This window comes from Sinocyclocheilus anshuiensis, unplaced genomic scaffold (genome assembly GCF_001515605.1).
Source record: "Sinocyclocheilus anshuiensis isolate Anshui unplaced genomic scaffold, SAMN03320099.WGS_v1.1 scaffold1891, whole genome shotgun sequence".
NCBI classification, from domain to species: Eukaryota; Metazoa; Chordata; class Actinopteri; order Cypriniformes; family Cyprinidae; genus Sinocyclocheilus; species Sinocyclocheilus anshuiensis.
Window position 1 is genome coordinate 281,189 of NW_015549560.1, and position 15,728 is coordinate 296,916.

The window sequence follows — 15,728 nt, forward strand, 5'->3', positions numbered from 1 at the left end:
TATATACAAACATTCAGTACTATTCAATATTCAGCACAATATTATTCTTGCAATGCATACAGTAGGCCTAAACAATATATTCACCTTACTCAGTTGCAATTACTATACTTTTTTACAGAATTGCAAAATGTACTCAATACAATATACTTTTTTCTGTAATGTTCTGGATGCTGTGTTCTCCATTTTTCTCTGTAGTGTCTAATGAATGCTCTGTAGTGTTTATTTTATTGACTCATGTGTGTGTGATCTGAGAGCACCGTTTGATTTTGAGTGCAAGTGAAATGGTTTTGCAGTGATTGTTTGATTTTGATGCAAGAGTCAGAGGTTTCGTGAATTTAGTTTTGAGTATTTGGATTTGTGTTTAAGGTTTTGAGAAAATGAGTGATGGTTTCAAGAAACGTGTTTTAGCCATTCAAAAAAACTGTAATAAATCAACAATAAAAACAGAAAAAGAATTGTTTTTCCTGATAAATGAAATAAGCTAAAATGCTTTTAATTACAAACTTTTCAAAACATTCATAAATTGCCGAAATAATCACTATTAGTTATATTCGAATGCCTTGAAAGATGCATTGCATTTTAAGTAAAAAAGCGATAACTCACTTCAAATCTATTATCACGACAATAAAATGTAGCGTTGTGTTTAGAAACCCACGTCAAAGACGACAAATTATTTGCATAATCTATATAATTATATATATTTATTTATACATGCAGGGTATATATATATATATATATATATATATATATATGATGACATAAGAGTTTTAAATGAGTTATATAAAAAAAACCGAGCCCATGTCTGAGTTCAGCAACATCTTTTTGTCATCTTTAGAAATTCTCTTGTTTACGAATTAGACGCGAGACCCTTTTGATTTAAAAATGAAAAATATCATGAAATATAGGCTGTATTCATTAAAACAGCTCACCAGTTTTGCAACAAATATTTGATGAAACCTAGCATGTATTTAAATTTAACAACCGAATAATAATAATAATAATAATATCTTCTTTCATCTTTACGAAGTCTCTCGTTTCTTTACGACTTGAGACGCCTCTGATGTAAAATAAATAAATAAATAAATAAATAATAATAATAATAATATCTTCTTTCATCTTTACGAAGTCTCTCGTTTCTTTACGACTTGAGACGCCTCTGATGTAAAATAAATAAATAAATAAATAAATAATAATAATAATAATATCTTCTTTCATCTTTACGAAGTCTCTCGTTTCTTTACGACTTGAGACGCCTCTGATGTAAAAAAATAAAATAATAAAAGAAATAATAATAATAATAATAAAATAACAGGAAAAATAAGTCTGAACTAAAACCAGAAACAGAAATGTTTAAGTAGAAGGGCATATTTGACAGGCCTCGCATTGCTGGTCCGACACACAGAAGGAAGCTGTGTTACAGGCTTTCTCCTTTTAATAGTAAACTTACAGATCAAGAAGTCATCTGTGGCCAACAAATCATCCCCCTGGGGTATCACATGAATGTGTACACTATGTGAATTCTCCTTCAACTTGAATAATGGCAAAGAAGGCCTGGTTTTGTTACCTCTGTGTTTTTAGTTCTCAGTCCATTCCATTGTATTTCAAACCCCCATGATCCTGCGATTAAACAAAAACGGGTAAACAATGAAAAAGGCGGCATTAATACATATAGGATGTGTACATGAGCAATCAAATCACACGAGTGTAAACTTTGAATAAGAGCACGTCACTTCTAGGTACATTTACACAGAAATTAAATTTCGCTGCCCCTCGTTTTAGACATAATGCTAGGCTGAATTTTTATAGCGCACTGATCGATATCTTGGTAAAATAATCTTTTTTTTTTTAAACTAGCGGGGCAGTGAAATCTTTGCTTTGTTGCTAAAGTCAACAGTGACAGAGTTTGAGCTCAAATAAATGCCGCGAGGCTTCCAGCCCTGTGCAGAAGGCAGCGGGAGAGGCTCCGATACCGTTCTGCAGGCTCCAGGTACGAACATTTTTATGATTAAATCCAGCTCGCTGCTGAGGCTTTCGATGCATGCTGCGTGTGTTTGGCTTAATAAGGATTTCATATTGGAGGTTTGTGCGTGCAACTTTGATTTCGCGGCAATATAGTTCAACGCTTGAACAGACACAGCTCGAGTGCTGATGTTAAGGGGCTCTTTCAGCCGACTGTCAGATGGCTATTCCAGCTGATTGATATCAGTGATAATGCAGAAGACTTGCACAGGTTTCGCCGTGCCAATAAACGCAGCCCATCAAATGGAGTTCTCAGATACACTTTAGTGTTTTTTTTTTAAATCGGACAAACTTGTTATCGAGATAAACGCATAGGCTTTGCAACCAAATTGCGCTCGTACAAGACTCCCATGTAACGAAAGCGAAACGTTCTACAAATTATATTATTTTCGACAACCAAGAAGAAAATTCGACGAATTTTACATCGTTAAAACAACAGCCACCAACATAAGTATACAATCTGCGGCATCCTAGGTAGACCTAATGTTTGACATCAGACAAAATAAGTCTTACCATGGAAATTTATAGAAAGATCAGGTTTACACTCACAACGTAAATAAAAGAATAAAGGAGCGGTAGCTACTCAGATTGTTTCTGTTGATTCTGTACAATGTTAAAAAAAAATCATCATCATCATCACCATCACCATCATCAACATCAACTACGATAATAATAATAATAATAATAGGTTAATAGTAATAATAATAATAATAATAATTCATCATCATCATTATAATTATAATTATCATTATATTACCCATATTTACTTGTGACTATGCGAGTATCTAAGACAGGAGGCCTGGGATAAAAAGGTCCAAGCTTCTTTTAGATAGAGTAGGCTACTTTCAAGGATGCAATATAAAAAAGTAAGATCTAAAATGTATTTATATTTGGTTTATATTTATATATATATATATATAGTGTTATAAAAAGCTGTAAGTTAAAACGAATTAAATCAAGACCTAAAAATCGAACTATTATTGTTGTTATAGCAACGAGATCAGCTTTTCCCTAGCGTGTTTCTCCTTCTCACTTAGGTAACCCTGTTTAATTGCTTTTCGTCGGAGTTGTCCAATTTGCATATCATACTGCAAATGAAAGTCGGAATGTAAACAACTGATCCTCAAAATTCTCATTAGGAGTATAAAGCTATGGGCATCGCCTAAACGTTCATAAGTAGCAACGTCACATACAAACATAATGCAGGCCAAATATGATTAACAAATCATTCGTAATGGACAATTACATGAATGGGAATGAAACTTTGATTTATTTTTATTTCTTTGGGTTGAATTAAATGCACATTAACGACTGACACTGTCACCTAAACCAAAAAATTAACAAATTTTGGAACGAAAAAAAAAAAAAAAAACAGAACATAGAAAATAGTCTGATCCCAACTGCATGACAGTGTATGGTGGCATCTAAATGGCTTTAGCACGTATTTTGCTCTCTGCTCAGTCCTGGAACACCCAAGTGGAGCTGGTCTCCAGGGAGATCTGCGGGACACCCATTTTACAAGCTGTAATGCCGCTTTAACCCATTGCTGGGGAGGGACCATTCGCACTACCCCGATTTAACACCAAATACTCTTAATCCTGCTGCTGTCCCACACTATATTAATGCTCCACACAGACGCCTAATCTACGCCCTAAAGTTAGAAAGGCAGTTTCACTGCAATATGCCGAATAGGATTAGGCTAGTCTTTGTAATAGTCTTTAAGACTTTTTTAAACGCTGCGCAATATATAGGCTACGATTACATGTAGAACTAGTGCACAATTTTCCCGTTAAACAGATTATGATAAAATATTAATTGGCTAAATACACATAAAAAACAATAACAATATGAAATATTCCATATTATATTTCCACGAATATTTTTTTGAAGTTGCATACTAATGCTCGGTGAAATAAAATGGTTTATAAAGCTATTTTCCATTTAAATTGCAATACAATCTAAACCATATATCTTTATTATTTTTTCAATGTTGTTGATCGTACTTCAAATGTATTAATTGCTCTACATGCATAACAAAGTCAGACAGAAAACATTGGAGAGCACACGCTTTATTTCCTAAAGATGACCTTGAACTGGTTGCGTATAGGCTACTTTGGAAAAAGGACAGTTTCCCCCAAAATAACAACGAATAAGTAACAATAGCTTTTTATACATTTATCATTTTTTTCTTTTCTTTTTAATATCATAAAATGTGGAGTATGCTTTTATATTACCTTTACAATTAATTGCACTACTTGTTCTTAGTCACCTGTGTAAATGCAATTATATATGAACAATTTAAATGGTATAATCTGAGCAATATTAAAAGCATATACACCTCTGCTTCTTTAAGTCAATAACCTGATCAAATGTACATTTGTTCTGAGACATTCAACACAGCAAATGATCAAATGACTCATGCTTTCTTATCTAATTCACCATAGAAGTGCACATTTCTTTGGCTGGAGAAATGCATGTTTTTTGACCTCTAATGAAATGTTATAAGACAATGCATGTTATGTAAACTCTTAACGTGACGTAAATATGTTGTTGGAGCTGTTCAAGCTGGTTAAGTTTGTCATTACTATATCAATACCATATGAGCTGATTAGTTAAAAAAAAACAAAACACTCATGAGCATTTCTTGAGCAATTTACTATAGTAATTAATAGGATGAATAGGTGGCATTGTTTTGAAATGAATCTTTTTTATTTAATTTTTTTTATCTTACATTGCTTTTAATGTCATGTACATGCCCAACCCTTCAGACACTCTGAATAAGAACATTGTCTGTTATTCTTTATCTTAAAAAGGCTGTATGATTGTCTAGGAGCTGTTGTTAAATGGCCTACATGCTGTCAAGGTGTTGTGGTCGGAGAATCATGGCGAATGCAGCGGAAATAGTGTTAGAGTGTAATGGTTCAGGCCTGTGTTCCCACTCATCCAACAGCTTGGTGTGAAATTCTTGCTGAGACGTACAGCCCAAACCACATGTCCATTCAACAAACCCATTCGCCTGATTCACTGCTTAAACATCAGCATCTTTTAGGGATAAAATTGCCTGGATAAATGCCAGATTCCATTTTATGGGTGAAATAAGTATAAGAAATGACAATGTTGATGTCAGCTATGCTATTTCCTATGCACTTACATTAACAAACATGTCTACATGGTACAGATGCCAATAGTTCACAGACTTGCCCAACATTTCCTGTGGTCAAATGCTGTGGGTAAAATCTAAGTCACTGGGAAGGACACTTGACTCATTAAATCTTAATGAAAGCAATAAACACAGACGCCAGCAATTCATTCAGACCTCCAAACCAATCTCCATTTCTCACCAAAGGCAAACAAGCCCAGATGCCCCAGCGTGATTCCCTGCATAACAAAAGCGAATCAGATTGTGTCCTGCATATGTTCCCAGTGCCGAAATGGTAAAGGCGACAGGTTATTCCAAGATAGAGCATGTCCAATTTATTGTACGTGAGAGGAGTATGTCACAAAGGTGATTTCTGCTTTTATTTATATATTCTTTTCAACATTGAGGAGCTTGTAGTTTAGAGGGTGATGGACATACTCATGCGACATTCATGAGAATCTTTTTCCTCAAACATTCATGGAGAATAAGCACACACATACAAATAATCTGGCTGCAGGATTTAAGAGTTTTGTAGTGATGCTTCTTTATGTCGCAATGTGGAACTTGACAAAGAAGACAGTTTATAAAGCTCCTTTATATATGAACAGTATTCATTTTTACATTCAAACTATTTGTTGGGTAAACCACTTAACAAATGTAGACATGAGAAAACATGATGGGAGAGCAAATACCAATTGATGTTCTTTCATTTGATCAAATCCGATTTAACCTACTAGTAAATACATATCCAGGATCTCTACCCACACTGTCCCCAGAGACTCCACAGCAAGAGTCCCTCAACTCAGACCTAAATAATCCATCAACCCTTTCTCAAACTAAAGGCAGTCTTCAATTTAATCCAGTATAAATGCATTTATCACAAAGAGATTAATGTCTGGGTGTTGCCTGTTAAAAAGCCCGGAGGAGCCTCTGGTACGTTAGAACAGATTACTCTCAGATGCTACACAGTAGTGGTCCCCTGACACACAATGTTTAACCCCTCTCCTCGTGCTGACAGCCACATAGCAGGCAGTTTAATTCAATTTCCTGTCAGATCAAGAGCTTTCCTCATTGTTTTGGATGATTTATTATCTGCAAGCATATTTTTGTTTTCCAATTTACAGAAGCGATGTCAATAGCATCAATTAGTGATAATGTTAACGAGGCCCCTTAGCCAGATTAAAAACTATAATAACCATCGGAAGAGTGCGTTTAACTGTAATACCAAAGCAACGCAAATGCTGATTCCCATGAATAGCATATCAACAGTTCTGAAGCATGATTTAAAGTACCTTGAAAAGATGCATTTAAACACACGAAACTGAGTGCATTGGTGTTCGTCCACTTTTTCAGCGGCAATGGTCCCGGATGTATTTTTTCCACTCCCTTTTCCCCATGGGATTTAAAACTTTGTTAAAATGTTATAAGCCATGAACCAAACCAACGAGCTACAAGATGAATCACAACACTGCAAAGTTTAATTTGAAGGAAAAAAAAAAAAAAAAAAACCTATTTGAAAGGATTTAAAAATCTAATAAATAAATTAATAAAAATAAATGTAAAAGACTGCTTACTTAATCGATTATATATATATATATATATATATATAAACAATTACTTGAAGCATTGCAACTAACATTATTGAATTAAAAATGATGGTGAAATATAAAACTATTGATTTTTTTGGCTGTTGATTTTAAGCTGTTGATTATATCTAGAGAAACAATATATATATATATATATATATATATATATATAAAATGGATAGTTTATTGTTAGTACACGATTCTTTTAAAAATAAGGTGAAATAAAAAATTAAAAGTTGAAAACTGGCTTTAACAAAAGCTTATCCAATTGATTAACAACCTCAGAGCTCACAACCTTTTTGTCTTTACAGGTTTATAAGTTTTCATTAAAAATCAATCTCCCTATGGAAAAAAATGAGTGGATTTATTTTACTTCCGGAACCTGACTGTTGCACTCTAACACAGAGTGTTGTTAAAAAAACAACAGAATTAACAAAGAAAAGAGGTACAGGCTATGTATGTTTGGTACAGGCAACATTACTAGCAACAACCGTTACCATAACTGTGAATTAGGACGTTTAAAAGGCTCAACTCATCTTTGAGGTCACTCTTCCCATAGACCGTTCTACAACCAGTGCAATATACCAATGCAAATCATCCACAGAGACATTTTTACATGCAAAACAAAGCATTGTTGGAGGATGCCTTGCCATGATGCCACCTTTGAAGCAAATCAGGTGATGGATATGAGCAGTGAGACATATATGAGAGGCGAGTCATAATCTAAACAAATCCATGTGCCTTTTATGCGACAGGTTAAGACTCACATTGCCTTTACGATGCAAATGCTCTCTCGGTGGAAGCTATAGAAAAAGGGAAAGATGGGAATAGGGAAGATGAATTATTTAGCATTTGAGGTGCCCTTTGAAGGTAACGGACAAGAACACAATACGTTTTACAATTAATTTCAGCTGTTAAATGGTACTTGAAGCAACAGCTATATGTCCTTTGTGGCATTAAGGAATTGTTGTTTGGCTTGGAAGAATATTGCACTTGGAAAAATAGACACTACTATTTCTCTTTCCAAAAGGAAAAGCACAGTTTGAATTGCTTTTGACCTGAAACAGAAAATGCCAACAGAACAGGCTGTGTGATTTGATGTTTCTGCTAGTGTAATATCCAGCAGAATCTGAATTTCAATTTCGTTCTTAATGACTTCTCACCATGTCCGACAAGAATAATAACCGTACACACAGATACGTTTAAGTTTATTTAGTCCAGATCCTTAACCGAGTCCTGCGGCATCCTGCATCTCTAAAATATAATCGCCGACAATTGAGGAGCTCACGGCCGAAGTCGAGGGCATAATTGCTAGGAAACGTCTTACTGAACAGTTGGCGATAAACGCAGTCAGCCCCCTCCTCGGCTTAAAGCAATTAATTCAGGCACCCTGACATCAACTCTCCAATCCTCTGACAGCTTGGAGCCCAAATCAAAATGCTAGTTCTCCTGGGAACAGCAGAAGATAGCCGGCTCTTTTCTGGACTGTTTGCTCACTGGGCCTGAGAGCAATCTTCCTTGCCGAATGAAATGCAAGGACACAAACAATGTGCCGGCGAGAGAATGGAAGACGGGGAATGAACAGTTTGGACTATTTGCTCAGCAGAAGGGCAGTCACAATAGCTGGCCCATAGCTTTCCCATGCATCAAGCCTCTTAGTCTTAGGGCTCCTTTGTTGCTGGGTTTCGTTCAGATAAGAGTCCAGCTGCCCCATGTGTTTAATTCTCATTGTACGTTGTACTGCATGGTCATTTAGATACTTTTGCATGGATTTTCTCAATTTCGGGAACAAACACGCTCATATTGCGTGTATATATTTCCGTGGCCGGGCTTCACCTCTGCATGTGCTCTCATTTAAGGGGGACGGCTGAGGCAAAAAGGGGGTCAAGACTGCGGTTTGAGGGCAATGCCTTATCTTGTCTAGTATAAGGGTTCTGATATGGGCTGTGTGCTAATGATACAGTAGCTCTCTGATCTCTGATGTGTTTCACAAATGAGTGGTAACAAAAGAAATCTATGCACATGACTACTTTGATCAGTAAATAAGAAAGAGGGATGACAATGCAATGGCTGCTCGGAAAGAAAAAGCCTGTTCCAGAGCTCATGTGCTTCTTTGTTGTGATTGCACACCATAAAAAGTAGTAAACATAATGCTAACACTTTATGATAAGGTATCATTTGTTAACATTAGTTCATGCATTAACACAAACTAGTGCTGAGCAGTATATTTTTATAGTGTTTGTTAACCTTAGTTAATGTTAGTTAATAAAAATACAATTGTTCATTGCTTGTTCATTTGAGTCCATTAATGTTAACAGATACAATTTTTGCTCTTAAAAATATATTGAACATGAACTAAGATTCATGACTGTTGTTCTAACTAATTGTTGTTCTAATTAATGTTAACAAGTGAGAACTTATTGTAATTTGTTACCAATATAACTGCTACCATTATTCCCTATTTCTGTCTGATCTAACCCTTAAAACGCAACCTAATGTTATCAGTTTGTTTCAGTCATACTGAGTAATATTTTAGACTTTTGACTATATATTTAACTGTCATTTTTAGGTTAACTGACCACATATGTGTTTTACACTGCAGTATGCATTCTGTTCTTTTGTGTTCACTTTTTTGATACTCTTTTTTGAGTGTTTTTTCTATGTACATCACACACAGCAGCTTTTAAAAGTCAGCTTAAAGTAAAGTAGGTCCACCACTGATTTATTTTTTTTTGTTCTTACCACAGTATTTTATATTCTCTAATCTAGTGGACAAATCAGAAAAATAATATGGAAATATGGACATATTAGGCAGTCATGACTCATGGACTAATACTAATGTATTAGTTTAAGAAAGTTTATTAGCTGGTTTAAGCTATGGGATATCATAAAAGATGACAGATTTCGGTCACAAGGATGTTGGAATTTAATGAAACCCAAAATAAGAATAATACCCTCAGTGGCTTTGAAAAATAAGGTAAAAAGATTCATTTGTGTTTTATGTTTTTTTATATGTAAGTTTGTGAGTGGAAGTGTGTATGCATTCACGTCTGTGTGAGTGTGTGTGAACAGGTCGTGTATGGGATGGTGCAGTCTTACGCTTCACTGATAGTAAAGTAAAGCTTTGTTCATGGCTGTTCAGCACTTCTTTAAGTTGCCACCACTGTGTAATTTATGGGTGCTGAGAATCGCTGTGTTGAAACACGACTCAGATCTCTACTGTACAGAAACGGCTGAGAACGACTGACTCATATAAGATGAAACACACAAAATCTGGGTGATTAGCAAGTACCGGAAACATGCCAAGGATACGGCTATGGGAACACCCACGAATAAAAACACACCCTGCTGAAGGACTTTTACATATACCCAAGTGAGACTTGCTAAAATAAACGTAAAAGTGATACAGTATTTTGGTAATGCATTAAATGAGAGACCATGAGCTGTGAAAGGCTTGAGTAATACGTTTATTTAGATATTAGGCTGTGAGAAATGCGGGAAAAGATGAAATAAAATTAAGGGCCAGGTATGTCTGTTATTCTTGTATTCTGTTAAATTTGGCCAATTTTCCAGAACTGAATAATTTGATCTGATGATGGATTTATGTATAAAACTGCATTTCCTAAGTTTTTACATTCAAAGTAAATCAATATTATATTATAAATAAATGGCATCTTAAACTGAAATGGCCATTCACATCAAAAGCGAAATGACCATTTCTGAAGAATTGACAATTTCCAAAACTTGGAACTGCATATCTTAAAAGTTTGCTCAGATTCTTTAGTAATGAGGTGTATATATATATATATATATATATATATACACACGCACGCACGCGCGCACACACATACAAAGCATATATATTGTTTGTTATTATTTAAAAATAAAAGTAAAACAGGTAAAAAGATGACCACTAGTCAAGCTCTTAAAGAACATTGAAAATGTTTTGCATTTGTCAACTTTTTCAACTAAACCCACTCTGCTTCATAATTCCATATATTTCCAACAATTTCCTTCCAAATTCTTTTGAGAAATGCTAAATGATAACAGCTTGGCTATACACATTAGCTCAAAGCCCAAACATTATAATCTGTATCTCTTCAAAGCTTCCTTTCGCTCTTACTCACAGGTCTGGTCTCAAAGAGTACACCAGAGATAAGACTCAGCCACACAATGTCCCCTCAGTAGGTCTCATTGACCGGCCCATGGCACCGGCCAGGTATGCCAGCAATGTTTAACCAGCTATCCATCTTCTACCTGCTGCTGGTAAACAGACACCTTTGTTTAAAGCGCACTACGGTTAGGGCCTGCTCTGACTCAACAAATGGACTATTTATTTCCCCATTGGCCCGGGCTCAGGAAATATGCCTCATAATCCGCTTTTTGCTCTGGTTAACTAGTGATTTCTGTGGTGAACTCATGTTCCAAGCTCTTATCATTAGCGTCCAGGGTGAACAAACACACAGTTTGTGGTGTAAATCTGGTAGGATGTCTAAACATTGGGGGTTCAGTGATGTTTCTGCATATAATTTAAGTTAAAGGTTTGCCTTTTCCTTAGATTGCACATATTTCAATTCAATAATAATAATAAAGCAAATAATTCTACTATAAAAAGTATATACAATGGCAATGCACAGGTAACTCACATACAAATTTGATCCTCAGACCTACATTTATATAGCCAGGGTAGAACTATGCTGAGTACTTTTACTTGTTTTTTTTAACCTCTGCCTAAAATTTTTGATAGGAATGATTAACTTTGGACATACTACAACTCCGTTACCTATGAAAACCTATCTTGAATGTATGTTAAACCCAACAATATGTCCACACTCTTAAAAATAAAGGTATCTATGGTTCCATGAAGTACCTTTAACATCCAAGGAAATGTTAAATGGATGGAAATTGGAAATTTCCATTCCACAAAAAGATTCTTTAAAGTGAAAATGTTCTTTTGATGATTAAAATGTTCTTTACACTAAGGAAATGATGGTTCTTTTAAGAAGCGTGCACTGAAAGGTTCTTTGGGTATCCCAAAATGATTTTTCTATGGCATGTCCCCTTTTAGAACCTTTAATGTTAAGAGTGTATGTGCATCAGGGAATTGTATGGGGGTAGTTGGGGTCTGTGGAATAACCAATAACAAGTTTGGGCAGAAGTACAATCTCAGTATCTTTTCAGTACAGGATTGTGGTTTAGCCAACTTAATTCCTTAAAGATGGATGTGGTCCATGTTAGCACAGATGACTTTAACTTCTATTATCGCTTCCAATTTCTCAGTTACCATGTCAAACCCAGTGGTTGCTGCAATATTTTTAACATTATATTTCAATGTGTTTTCTGGAATACAGATTTTTAGTCACCAAAAATGTGTATTCTTGTAATATCATGCTATGTGTGAGTATATTTACACATTCTCCCTTCAATTCTATTATTATAGATATATATATACTTTACAAATATTTTACACTCTAATCATGTTGAATATGCTTCTCTTTTTAGATCTGAACCAATCAGCAGTCATCTTCACCGTCGTGCCACGCCCCTTCATTTGGCAACTGCTGGTTCAACCCTTTCCATCAGTCACGTTCACCTGCAGCTACCCTCAGTCAAGTCTAACCTGGATGCATGAGCAAGATAACATTCACATCTGCAACGTCAAGAGAGAGGGGCACAAGCAAGCCTGACATTAATGATTAACTGTGCTAAAAGCCCCTGCTTTTGTATTCCCATGGTGCCGGGGCTATCTGCCGATCATGTGACCTGCACCGAGAAGATTGGGGGAGTGAGCGCAAAAGCAAACACAGGTGTTTGGGCTGCAGTCGGTCGGCGCTGTTAGGGACAACTGCAAACACAGGCTGCCATGCCTGGAGACGCTAACAGCCGCCCACACCAACAGGACAGCCAACCGGAGTCACCGACTCAAGTCTGACGCTCTCAGCCTGCCTTTTCTCTGAACAATTTAGGCTCTTCATTGGCCTATTAAAGTCTGTACTTTGAGTACAGTTTGACCTGAGGAGCTATGGATTCTTAATTAGGCATCATAAATAGGCATAGGCATAAATAAAAATAAACAAAGCTCATATGAGGTCTCCACAGATAGTGTCAACGTTTTTATGTTCAGATAAAATCCAGTGACAATTACACTGTTTACAAGAGATTGGTTCGTTCATCTAAAAGTCAACTCATTGTAAGCTAGTTTCGAGTTGATTTCGGTTGCTTGTCGATTTAAATGTGAATATTTAATTTATTTTCACATAATTGGCTGAACTCGTTTTTAATGCAACCGTAATTAAACGTTTTAATCCACAAATTACACTCCTTTTGTTTATTTAAAATGTGCTTAATGTAAAATCATTTAAGAAACGACATAGCATATTTGATGTAAACAATGTAAATGAAGGTGAAGGAGCACGCAGCTGCTGATCTAGATTCAGCATTTACTTCCTACTAGTAATTAAGCTTTGGTCTTGAGGTATTGAACACTGATCCGAGCAGCTTTCGGAATTCATTGTCATGGTCATGGGAAGACTTCTTACACGCTCTGCCTAAGAACAAGACCTTCAAAGTTGAAAACTGACAAAACTTACATGGATCATTTCTTTTAAAGTTCACATTGCACAAAATGTCGTCAGCGGATATTAATGAACCACAAGACACTTGACTAGCGCTGTAATCAACCATAAGTGTGCTGCAAAAGTAGACTTCGCAGGGTACTATATACCTCGCCTAGTTTATAATGGGTTTTAATGTTTTTGTCTCCTCGCTCTGGCCTGACAAGGCATCACAGTATGGTAAGGGGCGTAACATTTCCATCACACGCTTGAGGTATTCGGCCAATCACAACGCACTGGATAGCTGGCCAATCAGAGCACACCTCGCTTTTCAGACCGATGAGCTTTGTAAAAATCGACGCGTTTCAGAAAGGCAGGGCATAGAGGAGAAACAATAATGTACAGTATGTGGAAAATAATGTGTTTTTTGAACCTTAAACCGCATAAACACATTTCATTACACCAAATACACAAAATAATGTTCTTTTTAGCAACATCATATGACCCCTTTAAGTGAACTTTCGCCATGATGCCATGAAAGAACAATTTTGGGTTCCCAAAGAACCTGTCCGAGAACAGTTCTTAAAAGAACCTTTTTTTTTTAAATGATCTAAAGAACCTTTTTCAACTGTAAACAACCTTTCGTGTAATGCAAAGTTTCCATGGATGTTAAAGGTTCTTCATAAAACCATAGATACCAATAAAGAACCTTTATTTTTAAGAGAGTATAGGAAGCAGTGAACGCTGCATAAGGGACCCTGTGATCTCAGCTTTACTGGATGCGACTGTCCCCCAAGTGTATCAGTGCTCTGGGTCGGGTGGCAGTATATGTGCCTCTTGTTGCAAAACAGACAGATTCTGTTTTGCATATATTAATAATATTAATATTTGTCAGTCAGTCAAGCAAACACTTTAAATAACCAAGAGGGGTAATGAGGTTTTGATGGGGAAGGGGGTTGGGTGCAAAAAACAAAAACAAAGAAATACAATACAATAAAATAAAAAAACAGACAAAAACGGTAAGGAAGAATACAAAAGAGGCAATGAATTTTTGACATTTACTAGAAATATAACTAGGTATTTAAATTAGATATTTCTAATTCTATCAAACTGGCAAAGTCTGAGACACTATATGGAAAACTGAAATGCTTCCATTTTCTAATTAAATATACATATTCATTATATATTATTTTCATAAAAAATATAATTATCAGCTTAACAATTTGGGACTAACTGAAAATGACAAACATTTCAGAATATGTCTAACAGGACACACAAAAGCTTCATGAAACCTCAAACATGCAATCCATCATGATTTGAGGATGTTCCAAAAAGTAGGCCTATTTCTAATGCACATTAATGAATAAAAAAAAAAAGGACTAAAATAATACTAGGAACACATTTTCAACTATGAATCAATCTGTACTGTATTTTGAGGCAGATGCATACATCAGATCACTGCTTTGAAGGATTTGAAGCATCAGCTTTGTCTCACTCCAACAAGATATGTCCATTGTGGGCTGAAAGTGAGCTAATCAAAGTGAGCCGGCAGCAATAAGCTGCAGATGAACGGTGCTTTGCTCAATTGAGCTTTTGATGTTGCAGACAATGCAACATGTGAAAAGAGCAAGTGTCCTAAGAAGCTTTTTTTTTTTGTTTTTTTGTCTGGCTCCACACCTATAATGAGGTCACACGGCAGCCTGTGCTAAAGCTGTCTAGCGTATTCATTCCCACGTTAAAAGATGCCACCAATACACAAACTTAGAAAAAGAAGGAATTTAAGAATTTTATCTGGTGTCAAACTGCCGATCTGCTAAATCCCGTAACTAAAGAGGCAGCAAGGGTTCAGGGACGGTTCAAGCGTGTGAACGGGCGCGCGTGTGTGTACGTGTGTGAGTGTGTTTTAATCAAGGGTGGTAAATGCTTAATTGCACTGCTGTTCAGGTAGCAATGCAGAGGCCAGGTGCTCGATGCATGGGTCACCACAAACCCACTATCCAGAGAAGCTCTTAAAGAGTTGAACCAGTGCACTTCTTATATTTACCATGCAGCCTTCACTGATCAGAAGTGCAGAATTAAATATAACAGCACTGGACAACAACAACTGTTGAATCAATTTGAATTATTCCAGAGGGTGGAAATTACAAAATGTTTGTCTTTGTAATGTGTCATTGAATCACTCCACCTAAAAAAATGACTTTTCTTTATGGCTGAGATCAAGACCTTTTTTTTGTAACTTTTGTAACAATTCCTGATGCATTCTGTTTTGATGCATCTAATACAATCCTTCATGTTTACTTTAAGGGTCAGTGCAAATAGAAATAGCTCATTAACCATATAAAATTATTTCATATTTGAAACAATTTTTTAAGGCCTCTAAATCAGTGGTTCCCAACCCTGGTCCTGGAGGCACCCCAACACTGCACGTTT

At 35.9% G+C, this 15,728-nt stretch overlaps 1 long non-coding RNA gene across 1 annotated transcript; it reads left to right on the plus strand.

The window, feature by feature from the left end:
- Positions 1-1,880: 1,880 nt before the first annotated feature.
- Positions 1,881-12,542, plus strand: LOC107657161 (uncharacterized). Its single transcript, XR_001630647.1, has 2 exons — positions 1,881-1,987; positions 12,247-12,542. It is a non-coding gene; the product is annotated as an uncharacterized LOC107657161 (long non-coding RNA).
- The last annotated feature ends 3,186 nt before the right edge of the window (positions 12,543-15,728 follow it).